The following is a 22636-nucleotide window of genomic DNA, read 5'->3' as shown; positions in this document are numbered from 1 at the left end:
TAATCGGTTTTATATGTATAGGTACCTAACTTAATGTTATAATAGGTCGGTAGGTACCTACCTAAACAAATTGTAATTTTTTTAAATCCAATAAATCCCTATAAAGATTCAAAAAACATTCCAAAGTTTTAAAACCGTGTATTAACAATTTCCACGCGGGATTTTCTAGTATTTTTCATGAAAGGGATTCTTTTTATATTTTCATATGAAAGCAACTACTTTTGGTTTAATATAAGGAAATGTTTGTAAACTTTATAATAAATCCTGTTATTAATATCCCGGAAACCGATATCAAAGCTTCAGAAACAGTATTAATATAATCACCAATTCACGGAGCGGCGATTTGGAGCAAAATGTGAAGGGCCGACATTTCACGACGCCGGCCGAAAGGGCTGCGTTTTATAGTACATTATTGCAGAGGCCGGGAAAGGACAATTCGTGGATGAGTTTCGATTTTGTCGGACGACGCGAAGCGGAGTCCGACAAAGAAGACGAATCCACGAATTGCTATTCCTGCCGAGGCATATATAGTGCTTTTCTCCAAACATGCGAGGAAATAAGCTAAAATAATTATTATTTAAGCATCAAGCATCACTCAAATCAAACCTTCACATCCAAAATGTCAAAAACAATTTCCCTCTTTAATTAATTTTTAAAAGTTAAAGGCACAAACTTATTCTGCCATTCAGTACCATTCAATATTCGTTCATTCAATATAATTGCGCAATATAGTTTGTCAAACCAACTTTTCAGTCAGTAAGAACCAAGAAAACTACACCCATCCTTTTCTTTTGGGTGCTAGTACTAGTGTAAGACAAAGATAGTATGATTCTCTTTGTCTATGTTTGAAATGAGAAAGTCCTTTGACAAACTATGTAAGCTTTATGAACACGGATGAGATTTAAAAAAAATATAAAAATAATCTTTGATTTTATTAAGCAGTATTCGCACGATCATACACGTGAAATGATAGCTGATCGGGTCGTGTGGAAGCGGCTCGCGGCAATAATAATTGGCTGTTTGCGTTTTTTATTATTAAAAAGTAAAAAACACTACAGTAATAAGTTATTACTGTAGTGTTTTTTTACTTCCCGTCCGCTAGAACAGGACAGCGATAGTTTGATGTTTTTTAGTTAGAGTTTGACATTAACGAAGAACTTCCCGTACTATTTTTGCTACAGTAAGGTGAACATTTCCGAGCATATTGGAGAAAAGGATATTTCTTAGTCAATATTACTACTGGGCACATAACTGCTTCACCGTTCTGTACATATTCGACAGATTCGATTCATATCGTATTGAGATCAAAATTCTAAAGTTTATTAAAATTAGAATCAGGTCGTGTTTCTGTGTGCGTTTTGCCCGGTGAGTGTGCGTGCATTATTTATTGTTAATTATAATTATGCGCATTGTAATATATGTTTAGCAAAAGTATGAAACCAATCAACAATACGTAATTATCTATTGTAATAATACCTTTTACGTTATATCATTCATCTAACAATAAACTTGTTTATGAATGTGTTAAGCGTTTATGTAAATACGAAAAAACACAAAGGTGATATATTACGTAACGTACGTATTTCGTGATGCACACTTAGTGATGTCTTATTTCCTTGCCGTGTTGTCTGTACATGTTAGTACATGTTTTGTGAACGTCACGAATAATAGTTATTTGTTTTACAAGGGGGCAAAGTTGTTGTTTAACCGCTCGTGCTAATATTGATACCCAAGCAAGCGAAAGATTCCAAAATTGAACCACGAGCGTAGCGAGTGGTTTGAAAAATGGAATCTTGAGCGTTGCGAGGGTTTCAAAGCACGAGAGTTAAACACAATTTGCCCCCGAGTGAGACACAAAATTTTTCATCACACCAACCCGAAGCAAATATTAAATGTAAAATATCAAACAAAATCAAACCAAAACCAATCCAAATGAATATGATTAGATATTTATCATTCAAAATCATAATTTAAAAGTCAATTCTACCAGCAAACATAAGAAAACAATTCAAAATTTGCATTTGATTACTTTGCCTCACATGTAGGGCATGCTCCCGGGAATTCCCGGTTCTCATATTCCCGGGAATTCCCGGGAATTTTATGGTATCAAAAGAACCGGTACTGAAGACCCGGTACCGGTACTTCCCGTTTCTCATCATATGACTATTTATTCCCATTTCAATAGTAGTAATGTATTAGTACTTTAGCTCGGGACATTATATAACATTTAATAATGGTGCTATGAAACGGGAGACCCAAATAACCCGATAAATTAACCTAGTAAAGTAGGCATTCGTGAAGGCAGGCCGTGCCGTCATATAGTGTTGAGTGCATCGACTACGCTACGGCCGTGTGGCTCGGCCCAGGCGGAGCCTATGTGTGCCGGTTAATTTCGTAAAATAGGTTGGAACGCCAATTAAGTGTTTGTTTATAATAAAATAAGTCATTTATTAATTATTATGCAATTATTTATATGAAAATAAGTCATTCATAAAGATTGTACGCTAACAGAAACAATTTCTTAAAAGTAATCAAAAGATGCCTTGAGAACCGGGAAGAACCGGAAATCCCGGTTCCGGCCATGCCCAGAACCGGGAAATGAAATTCTTGGTACCGGGACCGGTACTGCATGCCCTACTCACATGTGAATAAAATGCAACTTTGCTATCAGTTTTTGAAGTGCAAAGTTAGCCTTTCGAGCTGGTGTGGTGAAAATATCTTTTATCTTTATCTTTATCTCTTATTGGCCGGTACTGTATGTTATCTCCTCTCTCTATTTTATATATAAAACTAGCTTATTACTTATATTCACACGCCAATTTAGTTTCATGTATGGGAACGCCAGTTAGAAAGCTGATTTAGCGATAATTAGAAGACACTAGTAGTACAAGATCAATCTGGATCGGATATTATGTAAATCGTATATGTAAAGCATGTTTTTGCAACTACGTTGTGTAATTCTTGTTTGTATTGATGTTGACACATTATCTTAATTGAAATGAAACCGGAATAAATATAGGTAAAATGACTACTTAAGAGTCTGCAGTAAGCTCAGACAAATTTCACCTTCCCATATACAGGTTGATTCATGAGACTAATCCATGTACTGTAACTGATAATTGATCGATCACCGTCGTATTTAGGTGAAACAACCACACTTTTTCCTATTTTGAACTTCTTGGTGAGGGCAAATTTAACTCTCTACAATCATGGTTACCCTAAAAGACCTAATTAATAAACATAAAACCTCTTTAACCGTAATGACAGCATTTTGATTACGAAGAAAATAAACTGTCAAACTCGAGTGAGATACGAGTTTTCAAAAGTAACCAGACCATGATGACATTCAATTTGACACAGAATATCGGTAGTTTAGTATTCTAATTTTAGGGTGACCATGCATGTCGTAATTAAATTTTTTTTTCAACACTTTTTCTCCTGAATCATCCTGTATACAAACGGCGCTTCTTTCTCATTTATAATACTCATATTAGTAGGGATTTACTTGAAAGAAGTGTTACAAACGTAACTATAACAGATGTATGTTGACTATTCCGAAAACTAACAACTGAGTAAGTGAACCAATTCAAATACAGTACCTACAAAAAATACTTGAACAAAAACTTTTATCATGAATAAGTAACTGATTCAATAAAGCAAGTTTATAAAAAAAGCCATACAGAAAAAACTTAATAAGTAATAACATTAAAATATCACATTCCAATAACAGTAAATCGACTATTAAAATTTCACGATTCGATGCACTCGAATAGGCACATGATACATTGAACCGTCTACATTGTACTATGCACATTAAATGGTACAAATTCAGCAATGTATAATAGCATTGTAGTTTTTCATCGGTTGACCCGCATTCAAGGATGCGCAGTGACCTCCGTAATCGGCTAGATCAACAAAAAGAAGGTTATGTAATGGATTATGCGCTTGAGTGGATAGTTCGCTGCAGTGCAGCTGGTAGTTTGGATAATGAACTTGTTTTGTTGTGTTACTTTTCTTTCTGGTACTTTGATTTTGTTTATTCGGGTTTAATTTAAAAAATTTAAAGTGTCATTCTATGGAAGTTGCTAACTATTTATGTAAACAAAAGTCACTAGTAAATTCACCATTCGGATAAAATTTCCATGTGGCGGTTTGTTTAAAAAAATAGTTAACGGTCCAAGAAAGTACACTAAATGAATTAGATTAAATTAAGTATAACACTTTTTCGTAGCACAATATAATAAATAAAATTATCACAAATTATCTCATTTAACTCTTACTGTTAAAATAATAAAAATTACCCACACACTAAAATTCTATAGACAATTCAATTCACGAATACTAACCTACATCTACAAATATAAAGTTTGAATACAACTCAATTGCATCACATTAGACATTATTACCTACATTTACGCATATTTACACAACAATAAGGTAGTGTATCATAATATCATTGTAACGTTCACCATAGACCCACAAAACACCCATACCGGCAAACAAAGCTACCTGTCATTTCATAACTACACATTATGCAGTTACTTATGAACCAATCGTACAATGGTAAATGGATACTAGTACAGTTAGCTTTATAATATCGTCATTACTTTGAAAAAATCTCGTATCTCGCACTTCTACTCAAAGTTAAAACGCAGTAACTCTGTATGCATACCATACATAGTTCCCACATTTTTATTTTTATTGACAGAACAAGATACGAGTTTTTTTCAAAGTAGTCACAATATGTCATTTCGATGGTATTATGTATTTCTGATCACTTTGTGGCCGGCCTTGGGCTCATACCAATAAGTTTTTCAGAACCTATTAATTTTTTTTGTTAAATATTTCACAAGACTTTACTGTATTTAGACATCTCTACCGATCCAGATGGGGCGGGCGCACTGTTGACGCCCTCTGGCCCATCTAGGGGACAATAAGAGCCACTTGCACCATCCCGCTAACCCTGGGTTAACCGGTTAAACCTGGAGTTACCATGGTTACCAGTAGAATTTGACACGAGGTTAACGGTTTAACCGTTAACCTCGGGTTAGTGAGATGGTGCAAGAGAGCGCCTCTTGCACCATCTCAGTCAAGTAAAGACAGTAAAGTCCCGCTTTTCGCTCACATCTTATTTCTCTCCCACACCAAGTAGCAAGTCGGCAACAGTGAAAGGCCAAACACCAAACGTTTGCCCACATTGACCAACGCATGGCGGTGCGTTTGCGCAACCAATACGATTATCGGAGTATTCACCTTATACGGCAGGTTTAATGCTTACCCAATTTGCCATTGATTCTCGATTTGATCGGTTCGTTTATCGGAAATATGAGTGTAATTGTTGGAAATGGGTGCTTTTCGATTGCGCTACGCTGTCAGACAAGTGGTATTTAAATGTAGCTTTAGCTGAAATGTTGGGTAACAATCAAAGAAACCTCTAATAGTATATGTTACTGTGCAACTCTGTGTCTGTCTAACTAGATTCGCTGGACCGATTTAGATGAAATTTGATATGGAGATAGCTTGAGGATAGTTTTTATAAATCATTATCGCGGACACATGCTAGGAATTCAATAAATAGTTTTAAAGAGATTGCTAAAGGAAAGATTCAATATGACTAGTTTTTACGGTGAAACTCAGTTTTTTAGGAATTTCCAGTAAAAAATCTCACATTTTACTACGTGACAACATTTGTTTGTGTTCAACCATTCAAAATCGTAAATAAAAACGTTAGCAATGTCATCAATTTTGGTTTTTATCAAAGCACGTACGTAACCTATCGTGACCCAGTGTGAGAGAAAGTTATAAAAACTTTGTTTAGTGATAAAAAATATCAAACATTCAACGAGTTTTTCAACAACGTTCGATTTCGTTTTCAAACATTGTGGGTGTCTGTTATAGCTTTGTATCTAACATAAATATTGATTTTAAAAGACGACAATACTGTTTTTAAAGGGCAATTTATTTACCTACCTATATCTTTATGTACCTAGGTGTATATCAGTGGCGGCGCGTCCATAAAAGCCGATTCCCACCGGCTTGCCTCTTTTTGGACGTTTGAGCAGAGTTGTAAAGGAAATATGTAATAAGCAAAATTAGCCCCGGCTTGCCTATGGATATGTTTGACGCGCCGCCACTGGTGTATATATGACTTCATGACAATGAAAATATCGTAATTTAAAAACAATAAATATGTGTAAGTATAATTTAAGCATAGGTTAGCTTAAATTTGGGTTTCTTTCTAAAAAAAAATTAAATTGCTGCTTTTTGACATAACAATTAGATGTGTTTAAATGTCTGTTAAATACACGGAGTTAAATAGTTTTCTTCCAAGTGAGTAAATCGTGATACTCAACACGTGCAGTGATAATTATAGTCTTAACACGATGATAGTAAACGATGAATTACCTTCCCAAGGTTAGCAATTAAACTGAATTCCGGCACGAAAATTGAATAACCGTACATTCTCATTAGTTTACACCATTACGCCCTAGGGCGCAAAACGATAAACAGAACGGCTTTAAAACATGTATGTGCTTAAGGCCTTTTAACAGTGAGGGCGGTAATAGAATAGAAAGCCTTGGCTGAGGGTTTTAAATCATACCACTTGTTTAAGGAAAGTATGAAGTTAACTGGTCAAGTGTGAAAGGGACTCATGGGTGAGGGGGGTCACGGAACTCGCTTGCCTATTTTTTATAGGCATACGTAATAGTCTTCAAAAAATAGACCAAAATTTACTGGGTTATATATTTTTTCGTATGTGAGTAATTTGTTTTGCCTAGCCTTATAGGTACCTAAGTAACTATACCTATGTGAAATTTAATTTCAGTTACACAATGAGTTATTTTATAAAACAGTTTATACTGCCACTAAAGCGTTTTTTTTTTCTTCTATATATGAGAACCATCAGAGTACCAAAAACTTTTTCGAAACTATTTCATAAGACATGATCGTATTGCTTTAACTGCACATCATTATCATTATACATGCAAGAATCTTATAAGACCCATTTAAATCATATTTTAACATATCTTCATTCAGAATCCTATTAGAAATCTCTTGGTCAATGTCACAGCCATGTTAAATATTTTCTCGAGCCATTAAAATATGCACTCATACATTATGTATGGGGCAAATATTTTGCAACATCTGATAACTTATAGAGTAGATTATGCTTAGCAGGACAGTAGAATGAGCTTTCATTTTGTTACTATGATTTGCTTTTACGCGTTAGATAATTTATTAGAAATGTTGATTTTACGAATAAATTAATTTTTAGGTTTGGCGAATTCTACAAAGCGATATATTATAATCATAATCGTTTATGATTGCAATGCAATGTGCGTTTATATTAAAGCAATTTGCTTATCCAAATTCTAGGTAAGTAAATAAGGTAAGTCTAGGATTAGGTATTTATAAAGGTAAATAAGTCTAGGACCTTGACCTTGGGTCCACATAAGTTCCCTGCCCCGTGCCGTGTATCTAACTACCATCTTAAGCATTATTACGTGACGCGACGCATGCGTCCAGCGATTATGCGAGCAAAAACTGCGCTCAATGGCGGGTGGTACGAAAGTGCGTGATTGACTGATTAATTATATTGTAAAGTTATTAATTATAGGGTTTTAACTGTGTTTTTACGATGTGTTTCCCAATTGGCAATTTAAAGGTGCTGATAGATTTGAGCATTCTCGCGAACATAAGAGGGTCATTCCTCAGCAATCTCATTCCCCTGGCTATTACTTATTCGCAAATTCCCAGGAGATTGCTCCAAGCAGTTTATGTTGGACATCGAACTTAATACGGGTAACAAAAATTAAATGCTAATAAAGCGAATAGGTATGGCCAGGGTAATGAGATTATTGAAGAATGATAAAGAATGTATTAACGTTCCTCGAATAATTAGCTGAATTGATTACACTTCGAATGTTCGTTGTTCTGGTCGAGTGACTACTCAACTCTATCAGCAACTTAAAGGCAGTGTCTCTTTTGTAACTAAGTACTTATGAGCAAAGCAAGTTAAGCAAGTAAAAATAAATATTATACAACACAGACTTTTTACGTAGGTACACCATAAAAAAACGAACCGTCATGGGGACCATGATTAATTGATTATAATAGGCCTTTTAATCCGTGTCAGATGTTTTAAGCAGCATCCTGGTGACGACACTTGCGTTCGTGGCTGTATAGTCCTATGCGAGAGAGGATCCCGCGTCCACACACGCGGCAGGTGTATGCTCCCCGAGATGGGATTTCAGTGTTTAATTGATTATTTTCGTGCAAATCATATCACATAACTACCTATCGAATGTTTCAAAATAGCCTGCGCAAGCTGTTTACAGATATAATTATCGTATTAATTCTCAGCTCTGATCATCACACAATGTTCAACAAAGCCCGCAGTGAAAGTGCACGTGCCGTGACGTAACAGCGGTCAGCGGTTGTTGACATCTCGTCAGTGTGTCATGTGTCTCGTGGCATTGTGGGACAGGGATAACCACAGACAAAACATCCTCCAGACTGAGCATAGTCGCGCTACCCACTCTGCCACGCATACGGTAATTTTACTCCATGTTCGAGTCGAAAGTGTCTTTGTGTGACGTCCGTGTCTTTGAACGGACCAATCACGGCACGGGACTTCGCTCACCTCGTCCCGCGCACCCCCGCATTTTTGGCATCATCGGTTGCATGAAATAATTGCTCTAAACTCGGTCTAGAGGATTCCTAATCTATAGGGATAACGGATTGATAAGTGACACATATGACTTCCTTTCAGTGTCAGTAGGGCTAAGATTGACGGTTTTTAGGGTTCCGTACCTCAAAAGGAAAAAACAGACCCATTATAGGATCACTCGTGTTTCTGTCTGTCTGTCCGTCTGTCACAGCCCATTTCCACGGAAACTACTGGACCAATTAAGTTGAAATTTGGTACACATATGTAAATTAGTGTCCCAAAGGCGGACATGTAACGTAAATAAATGAATTTTAAGCACGGTGGCACACTGTTGGGGGGTAAATGAGAAAATTAAAAAATAAAGTTTTTTAAACTATATCGTGTTACATATGAAATGAAAGAGCTTATTGTGAGACTTTCAAATATATTTTTTTTTATAATTTTAAAATAAACAGTTTACAAGTAATTTAACAAAATAGGAAAAGAATAACCATCCCCCCCTTTATCTCCGAAACTACTGGGTCTAAAATTTTGCAAAAAAATACATAAAATAGGTTTTTATCTATAGATTACAGGAAATTCTATTAGAAATATGCAGTCAAGCGTGAGTCGGACTAATTACTTAGTTTTTGATCCGACCCCTACGGATTTTTTAAACGCAATTCACTCGCGTTTCTCATATACTTACAAATACATTGTTAAAAATTAAGTAATGTACGGAACTCTTAGAACGCGAGACCGACTCGCACTTGACCGGTTTTTATAATCTGTCATCATGTCTGTCACGTTCTAACAAGTGAGTAAGTGCGAAAGTGACGCACGACATGACGACTGATAAAAATGCAATCATGATGCAGGTGTGTTGTATAACGGTCAGCGGTGACATGTCGTTGTCAGTGTGACGTGGGTCTCATGACATTTTAGGGTCAAACAGAAAACTGTGTTACGTCTTTCCTGTAGACATACACAAGAGTTAAGGGCTATAAAGGTTAATTTTCTTATTTAACCCTTATCCACGTGAAAAGGTCCTCCTTTTATTTAGAGAACTATGATAATATAATTACTTACATGCCTACAAGCTGTTAACTATTGCCCACAGGAGAGAATGATGTACAGTTCGCGCGAACACTCTATAGTTTTCTCTCCTGTGGGCAATAGTTAACAGCTTGTGGGCATGTAAGTAATGATTTTATCATAGTTCTCTAACTAAAAGGAGGGCCTTTTCACGTGGATAAGGGTTAATTAAGAAAATTAACCTTTATAGCCCTTAACTCTTATGTATGTCTACAGGAAAGATGTAACACAGTTTTCTGTTTGACCCTTTTGGTAGGGGTAGGGGACAAGATTCATCACACACATGACCATGCTTTTAAATGTAAAAATACGCGTCTGTCTGTTTGTGTGTATGTTCGGGATAAACTCAAAAACTAACGGATATTCATGCGGTTTTCACATATCAATAGAGTGATTCTTGAGGTTTAAGTGTATAATTTGTTAATGTTGTGTAACCAGTGCCAAGCTGGGTCGCTAGTATTAGATACGTACACGCGTATTCGGGAAACGAGATAATAACAAGATCTAGAAACGATATAGAGATCAACTAGATTTACATTAGATATCGACTAGATATGACTTGGATATCTAAGTCATAACTTGTCGAAATCGTTCAAGAGGGCCTCCAGAATCGCGGAAACGTCAAATTTGACATATCTATCTTACAAATATATTTAAATTATCCATATCGTAACTTGTTGAGGTCTAGTAGAGATCTAATACATTTTCAGAATCGAGCCGTTATAGTCTCTTTGAAGCCAAAGCCAAAATTTTGTTACTCAATGCGCATGATTCGGGCCGCGGCAGATAATCGCAGATTATCTCCGTTAATGTCATATCCGTTACTAAAGCGCCATTCTTACGTTAAAATAATAATCTTGTTGTTATACTAGCGACCCGCCCCGACTTCGCACGGTTTAACAAATTATACATCTTCCTCAAGAATCACTCTATTGATAGGTGAAAATCGCATGAAAATACGTTCCGTATAGTTTTTGAGTTTATCGCGAACAAACATACAAACACACACACAGACGCGGCAGAGGACTTTCGGCGCGATTCGGGAAATGAATTAGACATTCACTAGATATGAAATAGTAATGATATGTGACGTTCCAAGAAAAAGGTACCCTATGACGGTCGGCGCTTAAACGCTATTATTAAAGCCGCTCCAGTATTATTGCGGCCATAAGGTACCTTTTTCCGTGGAACGTCACATATCGTTATCGTTACTATTTCATATCTAGTGAATGTCTAATTCATTTCCCGAATCGCGCCGTTTGTTTTATATGGTGTAGTGACATTTCTCAGTACGTAAAGCTCAGATTTATAAATTATGAACTGTCGGCATCAAATAGATGGTGACAGACAAAGTGGCCAAATATATCGTAACACGTCTTTGTTACCTAAGAAATAAAAATAAATAAATATTAGGAGACATCTTACACAGATCAACTTAGCCCCAAACTAAGCAAAGCTTGTATTATGGGTACTAGGCGACGATATACATACGTATACATAGAAAACACCCATGACTCAAGAACAAATATCTGTGTTCATCAATAATCACACAAATAAACACCCGTAGCGGGATTCGAACCCAGGACCATCGGCTTAACAGGCAGGGTCACTCCCCGCTAGACCAGACCGGTGTAAACTAAATTACAAATCAATATCAAATCATTGTAAGGCCATTGTCATTTTAAAATACTCCCTGCTTCGCATTGTTCTTTATATGTTTTAGTACGTTTACGTTAGTAATGTTTTATTTCTTATTTTATAAGTTTAAGGGTCCACTGAAAATCAGCGTCGTTGCACTAAGTGCTCCGACATATGCTGAGTGGTATCCTCTTTGGGACAACCAATTGCATAACTATATCACATGCTTGTCATCTACTAATTGTATTAGTGTTGTTTCAAATAAATTATTTTCATTCATTCATTCATTTAAATCAAAGTAACATTTAGAAGTTTGAAAGCAGCTTAGCCCCTATCTTATCTAAACGTGTTATGCATTATGCAACCAATAAGGTGACAAGTATGTTTTTATTTTGACAAGTCCACACACAAGGCTAGAAACCTTGCATGCAATAGTTCAAGTTTTATTTTACAAAAATAGCGTTAACAAAGATAAGTGGCGCTGGTTATCCCATAATATTCATATAATAACTTCTAAATTTCGCCATACACCGCTCAAAGCTCGGCATATCCTTATCTGAGGTCAACGACCGATCTATTGCGTTCCAAGTTCGAAATTTCACTCTCGATGCGCCGACGCATGCCGGAATGTTAATTAATTTATTTGCTATCGCCTTTCCTAAGTTGCGACGGTTCTCACGCTCAAGAAACATATATGTATGTACAATTAGACACATTATTTTAACCTTTTAACCGCCGTAGACTCATTTCGCCGCGGTCTGATAAATAATAATAATAATAATAAGCCCGCAGGGCAGCTTGTGGCGAGCTGTTGGGGAGTAACGACCCCACGGACCCGAGTGCTCCCGAGAGTCGGTCAGGGTCTCCGTCTCCGGCGTGTCTTCGTCGGTCGGAGTGGACCCCAAGGGGACCTGCAGGACTCTCAGCTCTGGCTTGCCTTCATTGGCCGTCCAGAGAGGAGTCGCTAGAGCTATATGCTCCAGGGGTGGAAGTGAAAGATGCATAAGACGCGAGTTGGCACAGTGGCTGTTAACAGTCACTGGGTAGAAAGCGGCGCACACCTCTCGACACCCCTGAGCCGCTCACACCGATGTTGCTCCTGGTCGTCTTCGCGACGGCAGTTTCAGGGGCCCATCTAGTCAGCGGCGAGTCACCGCCTGCCTCGATGACGGTGTTAACATTGTTATGGCAGGTGTCCGGACCTCTTTTACAATAGCCCAGTCTCATTGTCCACCCAAACATCAATCCATAGACCGGAATACTGTTCACTTTTTCTACAATAGTCCCAATGCCTGCTGCGACCGGTTCATGGGTGTCTATTGTTGCGCCTGTGAACGGGTTCCAGCAGGCGTTCTACATGACATTAAAACTCTCCAAGGGGCCTCTACGTGTTGGATCTATATCCCCACGCAAGCCTATCAAAAGACCGGGATTTATAGGCCCGTGAATTCCAAAATGGAGAAACAAATAATAATAATAAGCCCGCGGGGGCAGCTTGTGGCGAGCTGACGGTGAGTGGCGACACCGCGGACCCCTATTCCAGAGGGCCCTGTCATCTGGCCCTCGCCTCTGTGCTTGCCTTGATTGGCCGGCCAGAGTGGAGTCGCAAGAGCGGGACCTATGCTCCAGGTTGGAAGTGTAAAATGTCTTAACGCCGGCGGCCTGCTGAACGGATCACCGGGATCTGGCTACCGCAGACTCACCTCTCGACAACCTTACAGCCGCTCCGAAGTGTTGCCCTATTGTCGCACTGTGCGTGCGGCCGTTGTAGGGCCCACTAAATGAGTAGGCGAGTCACCACCTGTCTTACACAATTTTGAGACTGATTGTCACGGCAGGTGTCCGCTAGTCTCTCCCATAACCCATTATCCAGTCCATCCAACTTTCAAATCTATAGCCCAAGACCTTAGTTCCCATCGCAGCACAAAAGTGCTGCACTGCAATAGTCTTTGCACCTGGCGGGGACCATCTCCGGATGTATCACATTGTGCGTTCGGGGATGGTATCCGCCACGTGTATCCCTTGCTTTTAGATTAAAGTGTCTTAAAGGGCCTCTGCGCTGTTGGCTTCGGCCCCACGTACGCCTCCCAAAGGTCCGGGACCCCATGGTCCCGAGATATGGAAAAGACATACAAATAATAATAATAATAATAAGCCCGCAGGGCAGCTTGTGGCGAGCTGTTGGGGAGTAACGACCCCACGGACCCGAGTGCTCCCGAGAGTCGGTCAGGGTCTCCGTCTCCGGCGTGTCTTCATCGGTCGGAGTGGACCCCAAGGGGACCCGCAGGACTCTCAGCTCTGGCTTGCCTTAATTGGCCGTCCAGAGAGGAGTCGTTAGAGCTATATGCTCCAGGGGTGGAAGTGAAAGATGCATAAGACGCGAGTTGGCACAGTGGCTGGTAACAGCCACTGGGTAGAAAGCGGCGCACACCTCTCGACACCCCTGAGCCGCTCACACCGATGTTGCTCCTGGTCGTCTTCGCGACGGCAGTTTCAGGGGCCCATCTAGTCAGCGGCAAGTCACCACCTGCCTCGATAACGTGTTTTAGCATTGTTATGGCAGGTGTCCGGACTTTTCTACAATAGCCCAGTGTCATTGTCCATCCAAACTTCAATCCATAGACCGGTATACTATTCACTTTTTCTACAATAGTCCCAATGCCTGCTGCGACCGGTTCATAGGTGTTTATTGTTGCGCCTGTGAACGGGTTCCAGCAGGCGTTCTACATGACATTAAAGCTCTCCAAGGGGCCTCTACGTGTTGGATCTATATCCCCACGCAAGCCTATCAAAAGACCGGGATTTGTAGGCCCGTGAATTCCAAAATGGAGAAACAAAATAATAATAAATAATAATAAATATTACAGGACATTTTTTACACAAATTGACTGAGCCCCACGGTAAGCTCAAGAAGGCTTGTGTTGTGGGTACTCAGACAACGTTATATATAATATACAAGTACTTAAATACATAGAAAACACCCATGACTCAGGAACAAATATATGTATCATCATACAAATAAATGCCCTTACTGGGATTCGAACCCAGGACCATCGGCTTCGCAGGCAGGGTCACTACCCACTAGGTCAGATCGGTCGTCAAAATAAATAAAACTAAACTTCGTGTAACTTCGTATCGCCGGCGACACGAGTAGGTACCTACGATCGATGAAAAGTTATATGGCGGTTAAAAGGTTAAAGAATTAAGCAAGTTCCAAGAGTACCTTAAAATAAAAAGAGCCAATACTTTTTTTCGGGACAACGGTCCTGTCCCTCTAACCAACTCAGCTATCGAGACTTACTCGACCCTCGGTGAATTTTTCGTCGTTTCTCTTTTTTTTTACTAAGCCTTTGGGTGTTCCGAAAGACTGCAAATTCCAATTTTGCTTGATCAGGTGAATAATAATTATTTTTTTTATTAAGAAAGGTACAATATTTAATTTGTTTTCATTAAAAAAATGTAACTGTAGAAGTGTAGAAGATCGCATAAATCTAAAATAAATATAACTTTTGTCGGCGTTAAATGTTACGATTTTCACTTGTCCCAAAAAGCTTACACGCATTATGAAACACAGAACTTACGCTTTTTGAAACCGGTCTTGAATCGACTCTTGCGCAACTGGCAAACAGCTCCTTATTTAGTGAAAGGACGTAGTATTAATTAGACTTGTGCTATTAAGACGATATTTCGTAAAAAAAATGCTGCAGGTAGAGTAAATCAATTTTGAAACCTATTTTTCCAGATAAGTTGGAGACGTGTTGGAGGCTATTATAGGTACCTACCAATTTTTTTCTTCGACCTCAAAATCTTAACCGTGAATATGGGCCCGATTCGGATTTTGAAATAGATATCTTTTAGACATCACCAAGATACGATAACGATATGTTTAAGATCTAACCTGTCAAATTTGACATTTGCGCGATTCTGGAGATACTCTTGAACGATTTCCACAGGATATGACTTAGAGATCCAATTCACATCTAATAGATATCTTACTCTATCTAACGTAAAAGTGACATTGGTTGCCCGAATTGCGCTGCACAAGAGAACTAGTTGAGTCTAGTTGATATCTAAACTATAACGTATCTAGAATGGATCTAGTACGTGCCGCCTCTTGTGAATATCTTGAAGTTCGAATACGGCAGTATCAGTTGTACGTACATGTTAGGTACCTTAATACGTTATTAATGTGAAATCCCTAGATATTGTATAGTGTTTTTGTTTTTCTCTTTACTTTGTATTTTATTTTCTCTCGTGTAATAGACCGGGAGATAGTGACACATTTTACTGGGTCATTTGTACCAGTATGGCGGTTCGTCAGGGGTCTAAGCACGTAATGAAGGAAAGAAAAATGATGGTCATAGCGCTGGTACCGGCGGCCCAATCGCGTGGGTGTTAGTCGAACGTGTCGGATAAAATACGAGTGTCGAACGATTTGTTCCACAAAAATCCTCGTATTTTCCGATAGTCCATAAAAAAGAAGTAGGCGGTAGCGTAATGCCATACTTCTCCGGTGTGACCAAGGCCTGTTCACTTCCTAAGAAAGTTATGTCCCCAAATAATTGCGCATGTGTGCGCCTGAAACTTCTATGTGTGCGTTGGCCTCCGAGAAAAAGTTGCGAGTAATAAAAATAAAAACATTTTTCTGCAGCAACATTGCTCCCAACTCTGATTTAAATTATCACGAATTTTATACATAATTAATCATAAAACGGGACTTAAACCGCTTAAAACTTAATTACACGCGATTAAGTTTTATAATGAATATTTGCTTCCAACTGTCTTTATCAATATTCATAAAATATATGGAGGGTAGGTACGTCTACCCACCATAATAAAAAAATATATTTGTCAATGACTCTGTCCAACCGCTGTGGTTAAAGTTCATAACGAAAATTTTATTTATTAAATCTTTAAATAATAAATACAACGTAGCGGTACAACCACTTAAGACTGTAAGTCTGTACCTACATAGATTACAGCAATGCACATAGAAAATGTGCTAAATGCGGAGCAACGGCTGTTGAAGCAGCCAGAGTGAAATTTATACAGCTTTAGTGGGTTCAGAAGGAACCGAGTCATAACGCATCTGGAAAGCGTATTAATTAACCGTGAAGAAATGTATGAATGAATACAAGTTAGAAATCTGTGTAAAATTCCGTGTGTAAAGTGTAGTGTATCTGTGTGTAAAGTGTAATAGGTAGGCATGCCTAATGTTATTTGTATAATACTGAAAACTTTGTGAATGCGCTTTATTAATGTCTATTTTTATTAAGTTGTCAGGGTTTAATTTTCAGTGTATATGTGTATATAGTGTGTGTAGTGTATGTGTGTGTCTATATGTAAAACATAATACAATGTTATAAACATAAATATGCCTTTTATTTAAATCAATAGATAATACCACAAACAAGGGGTAATATTTGCAACTTTCATATATTTCGTGATATGAAGATAACAAATATGTTTATCAACATAATTACTATATACCTATAATACCAATACCCGCCAGGCCAAACCGGTTGTCAACTTTAGTTCCATTGGTACACATCGAGGGCGCCAGTAGTATAAACGTATAAACGGTTGGGGACATTTTTTTGTATGGAGTTACCGTTCTTCTCCTAGTGAGTATTATATTTATTATATTCTTTGGGTGTGACTTACAGCCCGCCATACTGAGGCGAACACATTAATTAAAAAAAAACAATTCAACCATTTGTGCCAAGCTAATTTTTGCACAGGTGATCATCGTCGAGCAGCCATTCATGGACATCACCATGCCATACTCTTCGGACGGTTCCAAATGGCCGCCATACCGCCCATAAGGGAGTTAATTTTTTTTTTTTTGCTAAACGATTTGTACCATCTTGTAATTTTTTTTCAAGACTTTCTGTGTGATCATAAATGGAAATCTCATAATGCCATACCTGTAGGAGGTGGCAAATGTGTACAATTTTTTTTTTTATTTCAAGTATGGTGCCCCTTTTTCTCCCTATTAGAAGTATGGCAAATATAATAATGGTCACATTGCATCATATAATTTCCAAAAATCCAAATGCCATACTGGTACAAATCGTCAAAAATTGTTTTTTGTTTTAAGTCTTGGCTTAAGTCTCACAGTCGTCCGCCCCGTAGTTATAATCTGAAATATTTTTTTTTAGGTATAATTGTATCCAAACAAACAGAATATGATGATGCCATGCTGTAAAAAATTATTTTACGTATACATAGTCGTATTTTTGAAACGTGTCGATTAAATAAGTTTTTCAAGTATGGCAGCACTTTTTCCCCCTACTATAAGTATGCCAATTATAATAACGGTCACATTTTATCAAATACTTTCCAAAAATTTAAATGCAATACTGGTACAAATCGTTTAGCAATAAAAACAAAATTAACTCCTTTGCGGCGGTATGGCGGCCATTTGGAACCATCCGAAAAGTATGGCATGGTGATGTCCATGAATGGCTGCTCGACGATGATCACCTGTGCAAAAATTAGCTTGGCACAAATGATTGACTTGTTTATTTTTAATTAATGTGTTCGCCTCAATATGGCGGGCTGTAAGTCACAACGGAGAAGTATGGCATTACGCTACCGTCTACTTCTTTTTTATGGACTATCGAAAAATACGAGGATTTTTGTGGAACAAATCGTTCGACACTCGTATTTTATCCGACACGTTCGACTAACGACCACGCGATTGGGCCGCCGGTACCAGCGCTATGACCATCATTTTTATTTCGTTCATTACGTGCTTAGACCCCTGACGAACCGCCATACTGGTACAAATGACCCAGTAAAATGTGTCACTATCTCCCAACTATCTCCCGGTCTATAACGAATACCCAATCGTTTAGGATTTTTAAAAATTGCACTTACCTAATAATTTTTTGACCCAGAAACTAGCAATGACTGATTTTTTTGGTTAATGAACTCCTCATAAGGATAAGTTCGCCTTTGTACTACTTACCTACTTACTAATTGTATCTCATTGTTAACATGTATTTTTGTACAATAGTTTACTATTGCTACTATTTCTTTATTGCATGTGTCCCCACCCTACCACACCACCACCCAAATAAATAAATAAAAAATCAAAGAAGGTCTAAGTTATTATTTGTATTGTTACAGAGCCGGTGCCTGGAGTGTCAAGTCGCACGCGCATGGGAGAAGCAACGAGGTTAGTTATTGCAATAATTATCATAACTGGATATGATTTAAATTTCCTAGTTGAATCTACTCTGAAATCATCATTCTTCTTCATCATTCTTGTATCGACACCGACTACACCAAAATCAAGGCTATAAGGGTAACATTCCATTTCTGACCGCAGCTGCACTACTAGTACGAACGCGTCGGTGTTATTGTCAATTTCCATAGTAAAATAAACAGTAGTGCAGCTGTCGTTGGAAATGGACTGTAACCTTAAGAGTCAAGCAAATTATCTTTCTCCCGTACTTTGTCTTCAAGTTTACTTCTCGGAATTTTCAATACCCTCGATTTTTTTATATTATACACCTAGTAGGCAAACGAGCAGACAGTGATCTGTCTGATGGTAAGCAAATACCATCGTCCATGGGCACCCGCTACACCAGAGTTTGAAGGACTTATAATCTAACTCATAAAAGTGCATGGCGAATTTAGCAATGAATTCAGTTATAATTTCTCTAGATGCTGTTCTATTGCTTATTTTTTGAAATTATACCTAAACCGTCCAAAAAACTAGCAAAATCTCACACATCTACATCAATTTACACAACGCAACGGGGACATTTGAGCCAGGTACGATGTACGATTCGTGGCGGTTATATTGTTTAACTTAGATTTTATAATGACGAAGCCTGCTGCGGATATCATCCTTGGTATGTTTGGGACGAAGCATGTTGCTGATTTGCATTTGCAGCCACCGGACAAAGCCTGCGTTGCGGATTTTTTACATGTAACTGGAGTATTTTTTAACATTAAAATATATGGATCTTAAACTAAAAATAATTACACAACTGCTTGTATTACTCTTCACTCCAATTGCTGACCCATCTCATCCATCGCCAATTTCACATTCAATCTAGATCACATACGTACAACCTGTATCGTGGGACCATACCTACCTCAACAGACAACGGTTCTAACTTTATAGGCGCTAAGTACTACTTAAGACTTTGTCGTACTAAGAGGGAACGTAAGTGCTGGGAACCGCCTCTATTGTTTAGCTCGTATGTGTCTTGTGAAACTTATTGCGTAAGGTCATTGCAAATGGAAATAAAGGAGTCGAACGGAATTGCTTTGTTGTCTAAAATATGGGGAACACATCCCTACAAGTACCTATTCAAAATGTTTAAATACAAGATTTCGAATATGGTTCGCGCGGGCCGACTCTGTTGCGTATTGTTAGGTATTAACGCTCTTTGTAGGTATATCTACATCAGTGGTGCCAACTTGGTATAAATGATGCCAGCTCTGATCTGGCATATTTTCCCTCGCTTTGGCACCAACATTTTTCATTTAGCATCTGGCATATTTTTTAGGATAATTTAGTCTAAGCCAAGTTTGCACCAACTTGGCAGCAACAATATGCGCCATCGCCGTATGTGGTTCATATTTTCATATGAATTTTGACTTTTGTGGACGGATGGACGTCGACGGACTACATATTATAAAGTTCGTTGAGCAGATCTAGTAGAAAAAGGCGGCAAATTTGAAAAATGTATGTGTTTTAACTGTTTTAAGTGTCTAATGTCAGGTGACATTTTAGCATTTTTTTAAGCATATATCAAAAACTTTGTCATAATTTTGGCATAATCTAGACATTAGTCTAGCATTTTTTCAAAATCCGAGTTGTCAACACTGATCTACATCACGTTTGTTTCTAATTCATTAATACTAAGAAAAATATCTATAAATTAACTTTTTGGTTGCCTATTGGACTATTCTGCTTATTATACTTATACACACGCAAAAATATATAACTTTTGGCATCCCACAAGGGAGCGTGATATATCCTATCCCCTTTCAAATCTACATCAACGTGACGGTAACCCCTTACCATCAGATAGGCCGTATTCTCTCTTGTTTTCCACTAATGGCTCCTCTACACGATGGGCCAATGCCAGCCACTCCAATAAGGGACGCAGCCATGCGGTAGAATGAGATAGCAATATCACTTGCTCCCTCTTACGCATAAATGCGTCCCTTGGAGTGGCCGGCGTTGGCCCATCGTGTAGAGGAGCCATAAGATGGCTGCCAGTCCTCAACTGTGCGTTTCTCCAAAAACTTCCCGAAGCGCATAACGAATCTGTGGAATGAACTGTCACCTGCTGTATTTCCGGACCAATACGACCTTCAAACCTTCAAAAGAGCGTACTTCCATCTCAAAGGCCGGCAGCGCACTTACAACTCCTATGGTGTTGCGGGTGTCCATAGGCGATAGTATTCGCTTACCATCAGGCGATTCGTCTGCTCGTTTGCCTCCAATATCATAAAAAAGTTGTACAAAAATTAATATTTTTGACTGAAAAATTATGTCATTACTAAATGGCTCGAAGACGCAGTTTATTATGATTGTACTTTTCTCCATTCTATTTCATCATAACAATCAATAAAGCTTATAAACATGCTGATATCATTAAAAAAACTTTAGCGTGGTCGTCATCAGATAAAAATGCTACTAAAATATTTTACTGTGATGTGTCAATCGATAGAGGTGACAGGCAATGGCTATGTCAACAGATGGCAGATCCATTTCCGACCGTTTATTTTTGTTGCGGACTTATCGCCGGGAGCGATCTGGTACCACTCAAGCATAGGATGATTGGAATAGTCGTGAATATATTGCGTGTGGTGCAAGGTACGGGAGATTTGCTTAAAAAAATATATTTTGTGGTATTTACATATTTTTTAAAGTACACAGCACATAGCACACATACATATATATGTAGATATAGTATACATACATATATATATATATATATATATGTAGGCACATGTAAACTATCACTATTTTTAAGCGTTTGTTTTGTATGAATGTAACCATGAAATACGTGTTTTTTGAATAAATTATGTTTATGTTATGTTTTTATGTTTAAAGTCAGTCAGACAGTCTTGATTTGTTACCAATTAGAAACCAGTCCTCTTTTGCAAAATGTTTCACTTCACATTATACATATTTTAGGTACAGTCGCTTTCAGATATATCGGAGCAACCGAGCTTTTCACAAAATGTCTGAACTAAGCTGTTTTGGTGACAGAACTCTAAGAAAAAGACTTCCGTATTTCCTAAATAATCTATCCGAGAATATTCGGCTTGAGAAAATAAGAAACAAAAACAAAAGCGCGTTAAAACTGTACCTACTACAAACACTTAATTGACAATTGCACGAGTGCAAGTGTCACTTCATGGAAATTGGCGATGTCATCGTCAATCTCCTTGATAAAATGAGTGACGGAGTTGAACGTTCCAATCGCGACATCAATTCAGTAGTGCATCGGCAGCATTGTGTTTTTTCAAGGTTGTTGATAGATACATTTTTAATTCGCACACTTCGTTTTATGATCGATATTAGTTTCACCTGTCCCGTTGTCGTTCTGTAATCAAATCTTGCAAGTTAAATTTGATCCACTTCCCGGTTTCCGATTGACCTGAAATTTTACATACATGTATAAATCGGATGACAATGCAATATTATGGTACCATCGAGCTGACCTGATGATGAAAAAAGAAGGTAGCCATAGAAACTCTGTGGTGAAACAACGCAACTTAATTGTGATAGGGGTTTTTAGAATTGTCTCGATGAGTATTAGTTGTCTGTCGTAAGAAAAGTACAGTCAGCGACAAAAGCTTGTACCAAAAATGAAATTTTTGCCTAAAACTTATTTCTGTTGCAATCGGTCGGTTGCAATTGCTCCATTTCCACGCGTAACCTAGAAACGCTTTTCGCCTGTCCCTCGCACCACGGCCCGGCGCACGCGCCGCCGTAATCTGGTCCATCGATCCCCTTTAATTGATCACTCACACCTGTCCTGCCGCGCACATTACTCTGTAACCCTATCTCTCGCCATATTTATAAGTTATAAGCTTAGTATCGGCTCGGAGCACGCGACTACCTTGTATAGTATTTATCATACGTATTAAATGTACCTACTATTTTTATAATATTTAACAATATTCAGTTTAAACCGCAATTAGTATAATAATATGTACTTCACTGTAAAACGTTGTACGATACATGTGCGAATAGGTGATTTAGAACTCGTG

The 22636-nt window shown here is 38.2% G+C and overlaps 1 protein-coding gene across 4 annotated transcripts in view; it reads left to right on the top strand.

Annotated features, from left to right (window-relative positions):
• The first annotated feature begins 18535 nt into the window (after positions 1 to 18535).
• LOC134679845 (uncharacterized) overlaps positions 18536 to 22636 on the top strand; it is a 151992-nt gene continuing 147891 nt past the window's right edge. For 3 of the 4 annotated variants that reach the window (XR_010100402.1, XM_063538748.1, XM_063538747.1), the window contains exon 1: positions 18536 to 18566. The gene's annotated coding sequence lies outside the window, so the exon portion shown is untranslated. The remainder of the gene's footprint in view (positions 18567 to 22636) is intronic. The other variant, XM_063538749.1, reaches the window with a different exon arrangement.

Source organism: Cydia fagiglandana, chromosome 3, assembly GCF_963556715.1.
Source record: "Cydia fagiglandana chromosome 3, ilCydFagi1.1, whole genome shotgun sequence".
Lineage (NCBI taxonomy): Eukaryota > Metazoa > Arthropoda > Insecta > Lepidoptera > Tortricidae > Cydia > Cydia fagiglandana.
Note: the sequence above shows the minus strand (reverse complement) of the source record. Positions and strands in the feature narration are given on the sequence as shown.